At 33.9% G+C, this 16987-nt stretch overlaps 2 pseudogenes; both read right to left on the bottom strand.

The window, feature by feature from the left end:
- Positions 1-2071: 2071 nt before the first annotated feature.
- Positions 2072-3027, bottom strand: LOC108307386 (annotated as a pseudogene).
- A 10546-nt stretch (positions 3028-13573) lies between these two features.
- Positions 13574-14589, bottom strand: LOC108307385 (annotated as a pseudogene).
- Positions 14590-16987: the final 2398 nt, after the last annotated feature.

The raw sequence follows: 16987 nt of genomic DNA, 5'->3' as shown, positions 1-16987 counted from the left end.
AAGAATATTTGTGTCTCACTCAAAATTCATATGTTGAATATCAATCACTAATATGATTAAGTTAGAAGGTAGGACCAGTGGAAACTAATTAGATCATGAGAGTGAAGACTCATTCATGAAATTAATACCCTCATAAAACAGGCCCTAAGCAGGCTCCTCACCCCTTACACCTTGTAAAAACAAAGCAAAGAGGCACTACGAGCTAGAAAATTGCCCCCCACCCAGATGCTGAATCCTTAGGTGCCTTGATCTTGGATTTCTCAGCAACCATAAATATGAAAAATAAATTTCTGTAGTTTAAAATCTACACAGTCCAATATTTCTGATATTGCAGCCCAGACTAAGATAACACCTTATAAAATTTTTATGCAATTTAGGTAATTTGTCAAGTTATAGATCAGATCATCTGTTTCTGAATGGGTCATGAATAGGCTTGGAATAAGCTAGGGTCTTCAGGCTAGATGATAATGGACATTGGCATAAATATACATAGTTAATAAAACTAAATTAAGTCTATAGTTTTTGTTTTCCTTGTTTATTTGGTTTATTTAGTTATATGCAGCCAAACCTAACTTTACATAATATAAAGGGTATAGATTTATTTTAGACACATATGAATTCTTTAAGACACATATATAAATTTCTTTAAGACATAATATATGAATAAATATTTCAAGAGTGACTATCACCAGTAACTTATTGGTACTACATATTACTATTTTTTAAGGTTTTGCCAATTCAATAATCAAAGTGTTCTAACACATTTGTAAAGTGACAATATTGAACATTTTCATATTATATGAGTGATATGTATATGCTATTCTTTTTTGCTTCTTTTTTAAGTTTTTAATTTCTGTGAGTACATAGTAGGTATATATATATTTATGGGGTGCATGAGATATTTTGATACAGGCATGAAATGTGAAATAAGCACATCAGGGAGAATCGTATATACATTCCTTCAAGCCTTTATCCTTTGAGTTACAAACAATTCAACTACACTCTTCAAGTTATTTTTAAATGTACAATTATTATATACTGTAGTCACCCTGTTGTTCTATCAAATTCGGCCTTATTCACTCTTTTTACCCATTTTCTTTTTTTACTCATTAACCTTCTTCACCTTCCCCCTCCCAGGCCCCTACTACCCTTCCCATAACATAGAGATGACACACTGTAATGTATGATCAAGGTTAGTATATGAATATATAAAAATGAGGGAACAAAATTAAAAACACTTAGATTTCAGAGACAGTGACAGTTTCTTTAATAAATTTTACTAAACAAACTAGCATTTTTAAAGTGTCAAGGTGCCATCTGTATCATAAAGAGCAATCATCAACGTTGTGTGAATTTCCAACTTAGAGATGGAACAGGGAAAGCTCCATTTGTTTGTATGATTATAAAATGGCACTGTTTATTTTAATTGCAAACTTTTATAGGTTCCTTTCTGATAACAAGCTCAAGATGACACTGCTACGTCATCTATAGGGTTAGATGACACTCACACTGGCTAATAACAGAAAGGGTTTTTTTAAGAACAGTTTTTTTCTTGAAGTCCTGGGGTTATCAGCAATATAGTCGTTCTATATTTTGACAGCTAGATGTTTGTCTTACCAGAGTCAAGCCCATCCTGAGCATCACACTCAACATGCTTAAGAATTTCTGAATCAACTTCTGTCTTGAACTAGATTAATCTAATTTGGCTGAAGTGAAAAATTAACATTTAGAGAGAGACTTAGGGACATAGAACAATATCAAACAAAATATTATATTGTAAGACTTACATTGAAGTTATAAATAAACATAAAATTAAAAATTAATATTAAATATATCTTCTAGAATGTTAAGAATAATACTATAGTATATATTTTAATTACTTCCAAGATTATGGATAATTATTTTAACAAATAAACTGCTATAATTAAATTGTAGAACTATGAAAAAGAAAATGACATGACTGAGAAAATGTTTTACATGAAGACCTTCAAACTTTCCTGCCCTTTTAGAATCATGATGGATTCATTTGACGTTATTCCACATTATCTGTCTATGAAGTATTTTATAAATATCACCTTGATTCTCTAGGATCTATTTTGTTGAAAAACTTAAATATTTTATCCTGCATCTGCTTATTTTTTACAACGTAGACAATTGGGTTCATCACAGGAGGAGCAAGAAAATGCATATTGGCCAACGTAACATAAACATGTGAAGAAAGTCTTGGGCCAAAGCGGTGCAGCATAGACAGGCAAATCACGGGTGTGAAGAGGACAATCACAACAGCAATGTGAGAGATGCAAGTATTGAGGGCTTTGAGGTGGCCACCATGGGAAGCAATGCTTAATACAGTTTCCAGTATCAGCACCTAAGAAAGGAAAATGAGCAGAAAGTCAGGTACCATGGTAGAGAATACCAAGAACAATCCCAAACTGCTATTGATCCTGGTGTTGGAGCAGGAGAGCTTTATAATATCAGGATACAGACAATAGGAATGAGAAAGTACATTGGAGCAACAGAATAACAACCTCCTCAAGAAGATGGGAAGGGGCACCTCTACTGCCAAGTTTCACACAAAAATAGCCAAACTTATCCTGGAAATTACACCAGTAGTAAGGATGGGGGAAGAGTGCAATGGACGAGAAATGGCCACGTAATGGTCAAAGGCCATTGCCAGAATAACAGCAGACTCAAAGCTCTGGAAGGTGTGGGTAAAGAACATTTGGTAAAGCAAGCAGAAAAAGTCAGCTCTCGAGCATCCAGCCAGAAGATCCTCAGCATTGTGGGGAAGGTGAAGAGGGACAGGCCCGGATCAGACGCAGCTAGTATGGCCAGGAAGAGGTACATAGGCATATGGAGGGTCTGCTCCTTCCAGATAACTGTCATGATGGTCATATTGCCCACCAAGGTAATGAAGAACATGGCACAGAAGAGTATGGAGATCCAAATATGCACAGCATTCAGTCCAGGGATGTCTGTCACCAGGAAGGTGGAGAAGATGGAGTTGGTGCTATTGTTAGGAAGCATGATGCCAAGATGGCATCCCTTTCCTAGAATGAAATGCGTTATCTGAGGCACAGTTGTTGATATTTAATATAGAATTTTTGAATCTGAGAATATCTATACTATAACTTGCATTATTACTAATCTTACCAATGTATTTCTTGTAAGTGATGGAGACTGTGCAAATGAAAAATGATATGCTCCTCAATCATCTAGAACTAAAAAGTTCCCTCCAGTATCACTTGTTTTTCCAGGTAATGTGGCCTCATTTTCTTTTAAAAAAAATCTGTTTTATTAACTTGATTAAAATTGATCTATTCCATTTCTAATGTGCAAACTCAGTGTGGAATTAGTGTTTAAATGAAATATAAGATCCATGTGTCTCACTGAGCTTATAGTGGTACGTTATCACAGATGCTTCCAACATCTTGTCCACTCTAACACGAGTTACACATTCATTGTTATAGCATATGAGGATATGTTTTTGAAATTATAAAAAAACAGATACTATAATGCAATGCAGGAAAATTGTAAGAACAATAAACTAACACTTAGCAACATGAATAAACACTTTTTATAAACCATAACATAATTTTGGGTTTCTCTATCAAATATTATAGATTTAGAAATTTTTACATTGAATCCATAGATCTTTGGAGTTATTGTGTATATTTGTTTTGTATATACAAGTAGTTTCTTGTTAATCAATTGGAAAGATTGGCAACATCCAGCTAGTTGCATGAATCATACAGTGGTCACTCATTCTTATTTGTTCATTTATTTATGCAATAAATCTTGATAACCTGTATCCGAACTAGGTTATTGTGATACAGAAATTATGAAAACAGATAATACCTCTTCTTACAATCTATGGGTGAAAAACAGCCTTATAATTAAATCTTAAAGTGAAATTTGTAGCGTAATAATAATGAGACTTTTCATAATCATTGTTACCATGGCTTCTTTATGACTAAAAATATTTGTTATGGAAATGCTTGTGATTTTTGTTTTTTAATGTGATATAGATCCTTGGTAAGATGGCTATTCAAATGCCCCCTGAATCTAAATCTTTATTCAAAAAAGGGTTCTGCAAAATCAGATATTCTCTCCTCATCAAAATGTTACTTTCTTTGTCTCAGGGATGAGGACAAGAGCCATACACATATTTTCTACTTGTCACTGCTATTCAGTTTTTAAAAATATTCTTCTAGAGTATAATTTTCAATTTTATACACTTAACTAAAATCATACACTTTGCATGACACACACAGAATTGAAATCAATCCGAGATTATAATCAGGATATGTTTTTATTCAATCTTCACTTTTTCAACTTGAATACTTTTTGAATAAGCAAGATGCTAAGAGAACAAGGCACCTGCTTCTCCATCAGTAAGAAAATAAAATTTTAACAATTCCAGACATAACACCACCATTTATAACATCACTGCCACTTTCCATTGAAGGGTTCTTGACATCCTCTGAATCTATGCTTCCCAATCTCAGCGTGTGTGAGTGTTCAAGGATGTGGCTGGTCAGTGTTATTATATAACTGACTTTTCCTTCTTTGTCCTTAAGATTTTTAAAGAAATTCCTTTCCATTTGGGTTAGCATCATTCTCCAACTTGGGTGTTGTCTTTGATAGAGGCAACATGAATATCCTCACAGGAGAAGGTCGTAAAGTTTCTGTGGTTCCTTTTATTACATGCTAGAGTTTAACTATACAAATATTATTCCCAAGTAACTTTGATCTTGTTCTGTATCAAAACTTTATTTTCTTCTCACCTGACATCTCAATGCAGTTTAGTTGCTAGAGTTCTGCAGGAACAGCTTTCTCTTACAAGCACCAAAGACTAAAACACTTGAAATGCACTTTGAGCTCTTTTTATTATTTGTCAATTGCTAGCAGAGAGGACAGGGATCTTCTGGGAATCCCTACTGTACTTCAACTGAAACTATTATTAACTCATGTCTACTAGATAGGAATGCTCTAGGTATAGTCCAGATTAATCTACAAAGTTGCACATAGTAGATGTTCAGTGAATATGGATTTTAGCTTAACTTAAATTAAACGTCATATTAATATAAGTTATCCATAACTTGGGAGTATTTATGTAATATTTTATGGAGTGTATTTCAGGAATACTTAAATTTGCTTGCAACAGAGGAGCAACACATTACATTATCTCATCTAACATCTTTTGGGATGCAGACTTGAAATATGATTGATTGCATATGGCATTATCTGATAATTCTGAAGTAATAAGAGTATCATTCTTTTATGGCATTATCCTTCTTTCTTTACATTGTAAACAGACTTAGGTTGGATGATTACTGAAGTCAGAGTTCATGTGAGAAACACAGTCATGAATTTTTGGAATTTCTAGACTCAAGAACAGGGCCTGAGATATAGGGACTTGTGGTTTAAAAAAAATTAGCAGTACTGAGTGACTGTAGAAGCATATACTTCTCAGATAATTGAAAAACTATCCTATGTATCACATGATTTTTGATTTTCTCCTTATGTCAATCTAGGAATTAAAATCATCTTTACTTTTATCATTAAGTAAATTGATTTTTAGATAGATGAATTACTTTGACAAAGTCATTTAACTGTGAACAGGTAATCTGAGTTTCAACCAAAAGTCAATCTGGATCCATAATATATGCTCTTTAAGTATTCAGTTAGAACTTATTGCAAGATAACATGAAAAGTTAAAACTTGAAAGAGGAAAGTGTTTCTACTAAATCATTTAAATGTAAAAGGAAAGGTATTACACAGTGATCCCTTTTTTGCAAGAAAGAAAGTTGCTCTCCCCATGAAGTCTTCTCAACCCGACGATATCTATAACTCTGCAACAATATGGAGGAGTATATAAAATGACTAGTGTATCATAAATAGAGAAAATGAGATTGAATCGCATATAGGGATACTCCTATATTACAAATTTTAGGAGTGTCTTGCCGTTGTCCTTGTTCATTTGTTGAAGTCAAGATGGCCGAACTGAATATTAGAGAGTACAAATATCTGTGTTCTGTATCAGTTTCATCTTAGTAAGAATAAAAATAAAAAAGAATCACCCAGTGTTTTACATTCTCAAAACTGTAAAGTCACAGATTCCTTAAAGTGAGAGATTAGATGAGCAGAAAAATTAATCCCTTATGTGACTTATTCAGACACATAAACAAGCTTTTAAAAATAAGTAAAATGATCTTCGTTTTACAGGATTATTCATTATAAAGGTACAACTAATTATTTATGAATTAACTAACCTGCTTGGAGTTTGAAAAACAGTATTGACTTCTTGTTAGATTTAAAGTGTTTGTATTGATACCTGAATACAGTTGTAAAGTATTTCTAGAACATGACCAGAAGTGAGTGCTACTATAAGAACTGGACCCATGTTGTGGCTCAATAAGTGTTTATTGAATAAATGAAAAAATATTGCTTAATATTACTGCAGGTTTCTTTTGGATCTATGTTTCCGGTAGGGGTATACTTTTCTATACTTTGACCTTGCTCCTTTCTAGTGGATTCTTCCTTTCAACTTACACATATGGTATAATTTTACTTATTTAAAAGCAAACAAAACAATAAAATATTTTCAGAAAGAATCTCTGGACTTTCCACTTCATTCTAGTTACCAAAGTTACAATGTATGATTGATGCACTGTATCTACATTCTATTTACTCCTTAACATCCTTCGATCAGTTTTCTACCCTACCTACTAAAGCGGACTTCTCCAAGGTTAGTAATGAGGCTCATGTCCTCAATTACAATAAATAATTTACATTCACATCAAGCATTCTAGCCCCCTTCTCTTGCGTATCTAAGTTCCCTTTTTAACAACGAAACATCAGGCTCACACTGTCTAGTAACCGTATACATAATGGTTCAATTCCAGTATTCATACATTGCAGTATCAGAGTTGCTAATCTATACCTTCTTGATAAACAACTTTATCAACTAGAGTAGTTTGTTTTGCTTTTAGTCTTACAGACTCTACTGATTTCCAAAGTTACTTAAGTCAGTAGCTTTTCTCCCCATTATCAGTTCTTGAGCAACCAGAGAGAAGATCCTCAGCATTGGGGGAAGGTGAAGAGAGACAGACCCAGATCAGACACAGCTAGCATGGTCAGGAAGAGGCACATAGGCATATGGAGGGTATTCTCCCTCCAGATAACTGTCATGATGGTCATGTTGCCCACCAAGGTAATGAACATGGCACAGAAGGGTATGGAGCTCCAAATATGCACAGCCTCCAGCCTAGGGAGTCAAAGTTACCCTTTGTGTAGATTGCTCACGCCCTTTTATCTTTATTTCACTCTATATGCTTTCCTGTGCTTTTACTAATATTACTTCTGCATTTGAATTTTTTTTTCTGTTGAATTTTTGTAAAATATTGTTGAGTATCTGTTAAGAGGCTTCTCAGGAAATAACTTCTCTAGCTTTTGCAGGGAAATCTCTGAAGACTTTAGCTACCTCCTGACTTGTTACTAGGACAGCTCTTGCTAATGTCACAGGGATTCATTGTTCACTTCAGCCTGTGCTCAGCAGCCCTAAAAATATTTTCTCATTACTAATTCACCTGGAGAGGAGCAACTGAGGAAAGGGAGCAGATGTATGTCTAAGGGAATGTCCCAATAGCTGCCCAAAATTACATAGTATTTTTTATGGAAATTGAATGGATTTTGTATGTATATGGAAATATAATTATATTTTTACATTCTACAACCTCAATACAGGGCAAGCCATGCTATGTTTTGTCCTCTTCACACAAACATCCTGATGTCATTTCCTTTATCATATAATTTCCATCTTTCTGCCTCCAATTTTCAGCTTTAATAATGACTAAAAATATAAAGTTACATAATATGTAACAAGGTGATCCACTTTGATATGAGATTTACAGTTATAATTAATAACATTCTGAACTTTCAGCATCATTCCCATGATCTCCCAGTGCTAATATTTCTGGTAGTGTTATGTTAGTTATTGGGGACACCTTTCTGCACTGTTGACGGGAAACATGCCTATTAGGCAAGGCATGAGGTCATAACTGCAGAAAGAGATGCTTCTAGAAACCACATTTTATCTCATCCTCCTATATTTACAACATTTCTACCTGCAATATATTTAAAATTACATTACCAAACTAAATTCTACAAACAATCTTTATTGCAATGGGAAGGTAATTATTCAGGTGGCTCATTTGTTCAATCACTCAATTGCCCATTAGCACTGTATAAAATTTTAGCAGAGAAGCAATGGACAAAGTATGTAATAATCTCTATTCTCTTGGAAATTACAATCAAGCATGGAACACAATATAAAAATAAATTCACAAATAAACACATACAAGTATTTTAACAATAAAAATAATGTACTAACAATGACATTTTTAAAATCTATACAAATACAATAAATGTCAAAATTAAAATATTATATATCTGATTTTTTTTAAAGCATAAATAAGATGTGAGTGAAAAAAATTTGGAGAAGTTATCTGGACTAGTCATAATAGCATAATTCAGGATGTATATTTTTTCATCACTACCATCACTAGAACTACATTTAACATATTTGACCAGTTTCTATCCTCTTGTATCTGATACTGTGCTTCTTGCATGAAAGTAATTTCTAATTCCTCTATAATTTCTTCTGAAGTTCATTTGTCTCCTAATCTCCTGTCACTAGAGATCTATGTTTGTCACCACTTCTCTTTATTTCTGTAGGAAAAAAATAAAAAAAATAAATAAATACCTTTCAACATATTATTTCCCAATATAAACTGAAATGTTGAATTACAGAATTTTTGTGGGCCTTTATGCTCTTAGGACTAAACCATAATAACAAGAATCCAGCAAAGGAATCTATTAGCATTAAGAACATTAATTTACCATATACTTTTACTTCAAAAGAAATTATAAAAGTTTTACTTTTGTCCTAGAATAATGCCTAACCACTTAATCCTGGTTTACAAGTTCAACACTTAGAGCACCTCTTCAGCGTTCATTACTGTCCGCTCTGTGTATATCTTGGTACTTTCAACTCTAGCTATTTCAAATGATAATAAGTTACTTTAATTACTAAAGGTGTCATTGGACACAGCCCTACTGATTAAGCTTTTCGTTATTAGAAAATCTTTTTCTTTCTTCTTATTGGGAAGTTACAGTTTGTCACACATCACTGTTGTAGTTGGGCTAAACTTGAAACTTTGACTCTTTTATTCAAGAAATACAGCCTACTTTATTATACTTGATTTTTCAAAACTATTTTGCCCTATATGACACAGTGTTCAGGAGATTGGAGAATATCTGTCATGAATATTCATCTTATTTAAGTCTATCTCCAGAATTGAGCATCATTACAGTTAAACCGTTGTTGAATGAATAAGTGAATGAATTTCTGTATTCATAAAGGATAAAAATGTACCTTCTTATGACTATCACTCTACTTTGTGATCATTTTTAAGACAGGTTGCCTAGAGTAGACTATTAAGAATGTTTGCTTGAGTGCAAACATAGAAACAGAAAATATGGATAGACATGAGGTGAATTTGCTTTGGTTTAGATGAAGAATGCTTGATAAATAGAGATGGAAACAGGTGCTTTCAAAAATTAAATAGAATGGTGATTTATTAATTTGTCATTGTCGAAATAATTTACTGCTATTAAATAAAAGGTAGCTACCTTTAATACTACATATTTATTTACATTGAAGTTTTGACATGAATACCTTCTGTAGTATGTTACCCAAATATGTGACTTTAAATTTATGTTTGTTTTAAAGACTTGGGAAACATTAGGAACTTTACTTTATACTATATTTTGGTGTTTCAGTACTGTTTTCAGAGTCTATCAAAGAGTATGTGACTATCTGGGTATTTGAAAGCTCCAGTTTTATTTTTTTCTTTTTGAAAATATTATTGTGTTTCTTCCTTCCATGGATATTATAAGAACTATCAGACAACTGCTTTTATCCCATTTATTTTTCTATAATGTGCTAAGCCATGGCTTGTAATTTGCTGTAAGGAAGTCAAACAGCACATTTTTTAGAATTTTGAATAAATAAATTGCCATTATTCTTCAAATGATGGCAATAGTAGGAAAAGAAACCAAGTTTTAGTTTCACTTTTTTTTCATGAATGTTTGAGTACTAGGTTATGATCAGGATAAATATGTTATTAGAATTTTGGCCTCCAGTTAATGATACAGTGACATAAAAATGTATTTCACTGCTGTGAATTTTTTCCCTCAGCTGGTAACTCTGGCCAAAGTTTTGAGATTTAAACAACAAAATAATTCTTTTTCTTTTCCTTCTCCCCTCCCTCCTTTGCTTATTTCCTTCCTTCATCTCTTCTTCCCTCTTTTCTTTCTAAGATCAGGAAACATCAAAATCATTGGGTGATCTGAATGTTAATGAAGAAATATTTTGAAGATAATACTTTTATATTATATCCTTCATACTTTTATATTATATCCCTTTACCTTATGAACATTTTAAGCTTACTAAAACTGATTTTCTAAATCTTAACTGAATTATTGATTTCTCATTTATTTAGCAAATACTCAGTGATAATCTATTATACGCAAAACATTATACACAGCTACTGCTATGATTAACCTGGGAATTGTGTCGTCAGGCAATTACATGTAACAGAAAAGGCAACCTTAACAAAGAATCTCATCTCCGTCTGAACAGCCCTGCTATGCCAGTGTCCTCTTTCCCTTTAACCATCAAGAGCAACTTAGGTTTGTTTAAACTGATACACATTTTCCTAAGCACTTTTATGCAAGTCTGACCTCTTCCATCATAATAGTAATTTCCTATGTGAGTGTATTAGCCTGTTCTCACACTGCTATGAAGAATTGTACCTTCCATCCTCTCTGACTTCAATTATAGAATGACTATTATGTTGTATCCACTAAAAAATAATCCTGAAACTACTCCATTACTTACATGATTCTCATCTCGCTGCCTCTCACTTTTAGCTTCTGTCATGAATAATAAACCTAAATCACACAGTCTGTGTCACAGAAGTTCACTTTGGTATTAGAAATTTGCAGTAATAATTAGTAAGAATTTGAACCTTAACTATTGTTACCATGGTCTTCCCACTGCTGAACTTTCTTGACCATAGAGACCTAGTTTATGAAAATACTTCAGCATTATTTTGCAGATATTACCTATTGAGTTATTTAGGAAATCCTTAAGGCAGAGAGATATAATTCTATGGACAAGGTCCTACAATTCAGAATAAAGTATCCACAGTAACATTTACCAGCACTACCACCACCACTACTATTAGTTCTGCACTTGAAAATATTTGAACACATTTTACCTTATTTAAACATTCCGTATGAGTCTCCTGAAGGTACAATTTCTCTAACCCCTATGATTATAAGTCCTTTTGATACTAAATGTTTTCTCCTCATCTCTTAATTTTGAGGTCCCTAGAGTTACATTCTTGGGCTATTGCTTAATTTTTTCTACTTTAGAAATTTTGAAAAATAAGATTTAGACTGTTGTTATGATTATATCTATATACTAATCATTAACAACCTGGTTTGAAACTCTGAATCCTCTCTTGAGTTTCAACAGTATACATTAGGTATGTTGTTCTCCACAATTGTTCAATTATCTACAGAAATCTGATATTAAACATGTACAGAACAGAACTCATCATTTTCTTGTTCATCTTTATTATCTTGCCAGTAAAATATGCCACCATCTAACCAGTCATTAAAATCAGGAAAAAAAAAAAGCTTAATTGCAATAGATTGTGGAAATAAGCACTTTCAACAACCAAATGCGGTGATTCTGCATTGATTTAGCACTATTAGTATGGCTATTGCATAGAAGAATAGATAACTTCTTTAACAAAATGTTTTCATTTATAATAGCATATCATGGATGTCCTTTTAGACTATGTTACTCAAAAAAATACCTTCTGTATTAGGCTCTTCATTAAAATACTGTTTTATCATTACAAATTCCAAATAAATATATAATGGTATTGTGCCTACAAATAGTTCAAGGAATGGGTAAGCAGCATAAGACTAGGCAGCCCCTGTTCCATTGTTTATTTATTTATTTATTTATTTATTTATTTACTCATGCTAGGCTTTCAAAATCATAATTTTGTTTTCTGGTGCTCTATTATCTGTCAGTTTTCTGCTTCCATCCTACTTTGTATTTCCATCTGACTTTCCCTTGTAGTCTGATATACACAAGAAAGCTAAAATTGAATATTTTATGAAATACATCCAAAGAAATAGCCATTGCATTCAGTATAAGAGCTATTGTAAAACTTTCATGTACTTTATTTTCAAAACATGTTTTCATTGCCATTGAGTAACTGGTTGTGATTAAGACTTTGATATTTTTAAAAATGTAAGATGACAGCTAAAATAATTTTGCTTAAGCATTTTATGATTTAAAAATAATTGCTGGTACAAAAGAATTAGAAAGAATGAATATTATCTATTATTTGATAGCATAAAGGGTGACTATAGTCAATAATAACTGTATACTGCGAAGTAACTTAAATAGTGTAATTAGATTGACTGGAATTCAAAGGATAAATGCTTGAGGGGATGGATATTCCATTCCTCATGATTTGCTTACTTCACATTGCATGCTTGTTTCAAAACACCTCATGTACTTCGTAAATATACACACCTACCATGTAAAAATAAAAAATTAAGAGTTGTTGGTAACTCTTGCCAAATACACTAGCAGTTTAAGAACTAGATTTCTATGCCATGTTTGAAATTTCTATTGAACAAGAGAAGAAAACAGCAAAATCCTGAATGCCCTAAAAATGAAAGAAGTCCTTATAGCCATGACATATTTAGTAAGTCCTCATAGTCATGACGTATTTGAAATGAATCCATTGTCCTATAAACATTTTACCCATGCCAGAAAACTTCCTCTATCACATAACACATTCATCCACTGGTCCTTTCATCAAGCAAATGCAGGACAATTATCTAATACATGAAAAACACAAAATTCAGAAGAGGGAATGCAATGATGAAGTAGAGAGAAATAATTCCCGTCCTCATGAGTATTGTGGTTTAGCAAAATAATTTTTCAAAATGCTTCTAATATCAGTGAATTCCAAAACTGCTCATTATTCCATTTACTAAAATGTCTTTCATCCAAGATTTAAGATGAAGCAGTATGTTTATATTTGTATATACAAAAAGTTTATAAATTGTTTTTAGTTTCTTTTTCATTTAGCAATTCCTTTCATGATTTTAAAATAATACATGCATTTTCTCAAATTAGAAGATGTATGTTGGTTTATACGTTCATTTCTATGTGTTATAATAGTATATTAAACATGGTAGGTACTCAATTAAACTTTGATTCATAAAATACTAGGTGAAGGAGAATGTGCATCATTTCTTCCCATGATGAGACATCTCATGAAAGTTAATGAAAACAGATGGCATTTCTTTCTTACATTCTTCTCCTGACTATGGGACTCAGTATGTGTTCAGTACCTTGTTAAAAAAAAAAATCATCACTAAAGTTTCTGTTTCCTTTTCCCTCTCCTTGTTAAAAAAAAAAATCATGACTAAAGTCTCTCTTTCCTTTACTCTCTCCACCAGAGATTAAATGACCCTGAGTATCTCTGATGCCAGCCTCACCTGACCAGAAGGGGTGAAGCAACCTCAGTCGGATCTGCTTGGTTTTGACAGTGTAAACAACTGGATTGAGCACTGGAGATGTAAGAAAGTGAAGATAAAAGAGCAATACATGGCTGCATTGTGAAGCTTGCTTCCCAAATCTGTGGATCATGGACAGGCCAATCATAGGCGTGTAGAAGAGCAACACAGCGAAGATGTGGGAGACACAAGTGTTGAAAGCTTTGAGGTGCTCAGCCCTGGAAGCAATGGACAGCGCAGTGCAGAGGATCAGCCCATAGGAGAGGACAATCAGCACTGAGTCCATACCCAGTGTGGAGAGGACCACAAAGAGACCATAGGCACTGTTGACGTGGGTGTCCGCACAGGCCAGCTTCATGACATCTGGGTGCAGGCGGTAGGAGTGGGTGAGCTGGCGGCTGCGGCAGTAAGGCAGCTTCTTCAGCATAATGGGGGCCGGGATGTGGAGACCCACACTGCGCACCACGATGGACAGACCCAAACCGGCAATTTGGGGGCTGGTGAAAACGGCGGCATAGCGCAGGGGGTTGCTGATGGCCACAAAATGGTCAAAGGCCATGGTCAGCAGCACAGAGGACTCCATGATGGAGAAGGTGTGAATGAAGAAGAGCTGGGCCAGGCACAGGTCCACTGCCACCTCCTAGAGACCCAGCAGATAGATGAGGAGCATGGTGGGCAGTGTGGAGGCAGACAGGCCCAGTTCGGTCACTGCCAGCATGGACAGGAAGTAGTACATGGGCTGCTGCAGAGAAGGCTCTGACCTCACCACCCACAGGATCAGGCTGTTCCCTGCCAGAGTAGCTACATACATGGCACACAGAGGGAAGGAGAGCCAGGAGTGTGTGACCTGGAGTCCCGGAAGGCCTATCAGGAAAAGGAGGTGAGGGTGTGGTTGGAGTCTGACATCGTGACAGGAGGGGTAGAACTGCAGGAGGAAGTACAATCACAGGTCCTGGAAAAGGATGGGTGGCTGGGTTAGAACATCTTCTGTATATCTTGAAGGCTGCTGGAAGTATTTCCCTGACAACCCTAACCTTATAATTTGTCCAAGTATTTCCCCTAGTTCATAAATAAGGGGTTCTTAAGAAAATATGAGTTGGTTTAATTATTGAAAGAAGTCTTCTATGCATAGAATGCCTGACTTAGAAGCCAAATAACAAAATTTATCCCCAATAAGAGTTTGAACATGGCTCTTGAAAGGGACTGAAGTAGTGTGGATTCCAACTCTTCATTACATATATTGGGAAGTACACTTTAGTTTTCAATATAAGTAATGTGTCAAATGTGGAAACAGAATTCAGGTGTCCTTCCTTCCTGTCAAATCTTCACACTACCTTTCAATTTGTACTTCTCCAATTTGGTGAATATATGAATTTTACAGAGACATCTTCTTGCTTAATTAAAGTCATGCAATATAAAACAATTTCCTTTATCATGTGAGCCCACTCTCAAAAGTTAGCAGATCAGTTTTTCCAAACTGAGAAACATGAGTATTCAAGTATATAACTGTGTCAAAACCACTTGGATCATAAAAGGAGGTGCCAAGACTGGAAATAAGGCTAATTGACTTTGTGCTTTGCATTCTGAATATTGAGCTCTGTAGCTGAAGACAAATGCTAGCTGTTAACAGACTCCAGATACTCACACAACTTATTCTTTAATCAAAACAAATAAAACAAAATTCTTGCTAATTCAATTTTTTTCCCATTTCATATATGTTGGTCACTTCTGATTTTCTTCTTATAATCTACCTTAGTACCTCCACATGAGATGTGTGCACTTTTATTCAGTAATTATATTGTTCTAGATTCTGTTCTAGATTCAAGAAATAGAGTTATGAAAAATAGTACTAATAAAGTCCTAATAATAAAAAAATAGAGACAATGTTATTTCAAATATATGAAGAAAAGGAAATAATATGGAAAAAGAAGAATGTTTGTTAAATGAGATTGAGAATTTAAGGGAGCACTCTCTGAAGAGGGGACACATGAGGTTAGAACAAAGCAGCTCTGTTTCTGTACTCTATTTCTTTAAAGTCAGAGAAAATCACACATACTTACTAAACTGAAAGGCTCCTCACTTTACCCATTGGCCTCAGATGCAGAGGCACAAGCACAATGGATGTCTGTAGTGTAATAAGAATCAGAATTCTTGACTTTATTTCACATACTCAGCCTTTGATTAAAAGGACACATACAAAACACTGAGATGTTCATGTATGTGAAGAATTTTATTTTTGTATATATCAAGCTGTGGTGATTGCCTAGAAAAGAAAGTGTTTTGCGTCTGTGTGTGTGTGTGCTAGTTTTTCTTGTTTTAGTTGTTAAAATATAGTTGTTGAGAGATTTTAATAATAAGAAACAGAAGAATTCATTTGAAAAGGCAGGGCTTCTGTTTCTGACTCTGGCTTCAGCACAGAAACACTGAGGAGGGCAAAAACAACAACTTCCAGCAAAGCTTGGATTGAAGCATAAGTTATTTCTCCAAAAAATGTTAAGAATGCACTATGAGCTTCTTGTATTGGGGAATTATTCCTTTTGGCTGGTCAGATTTTTAACCAGCTGTAGATCTGTGGCATTGTGGATCAAACTATGGGATGCTATGCAGGATTTTCCAACTATTAATAATATCTGTTTTCTTCTACAACCACAATAGGATTCAGAACAAATGCATTAACAGCTAATATTCTGCCATGATAGTGATAAGCAAAAATGATGTTATGAGTTTTATGTTCACAAAAAATTCCCTCTTCACAGTAGGTACTTACTTACTTATGTTAATACCATGCTGACTTCGGTTTTTCCATCATCTAAAAAGGGGAACTAGATTGATTTTACTAATTCTTATTGCATATAAATTTTATAGGTTTATATGATGATAAAATAAGAGGGTGGATAGAAAAGTCTAAAAAGAAAAAAAAAAAAGAAAAGCCCCAGTTATCTTTTAAAGTGCTTAGAATGTATATAATGCTTGTTAATACTTGTCTGTCCTTTAAATTTTCCTAAATGTATTTACAATGAAAAATTATCATAAAAGATGTACTTACTATGTAAAATGCAATAATCTTCTTCAAAGATGATGCTCTGTGAAAGGCTTGCAATTTTCTTGACCACCCTGAGTTTATTGATTCAGACCATCTTTCTTTTACCTTATATCTTGCAAGAAATAGAAATCCAAATGTCTTCACAAATCAACAATTCCCCATGCTATTCTATTTCTCAAACTTTTTCTCATTTTACTTTGTCTCCACTGAGGGGCATAGACTCAGTCTTCCTAGAGATTTAGGTACATACATCTCAGGATG

This window comes from Cebus imitator, unplaced genomic scaffold (genome assembly GCF_001604975.1).
Source record: "Cebus imitator isolate Cc_AM_T3 unplaced genomic scaffold, Cebus_imitator-1.0 Scaffold79, whole genome shotgun sequence".
Taxonomy (NCBI): Eukaryota; Metazoa; Chordata; class Mammalia; order Primates; family Cebidae; genus Cebus; species Cebus imitator.
Note: the sequence above shows the minus strand (reverse complement) of the source record. Positions and strands in the feature narration are given on the sequence as shown.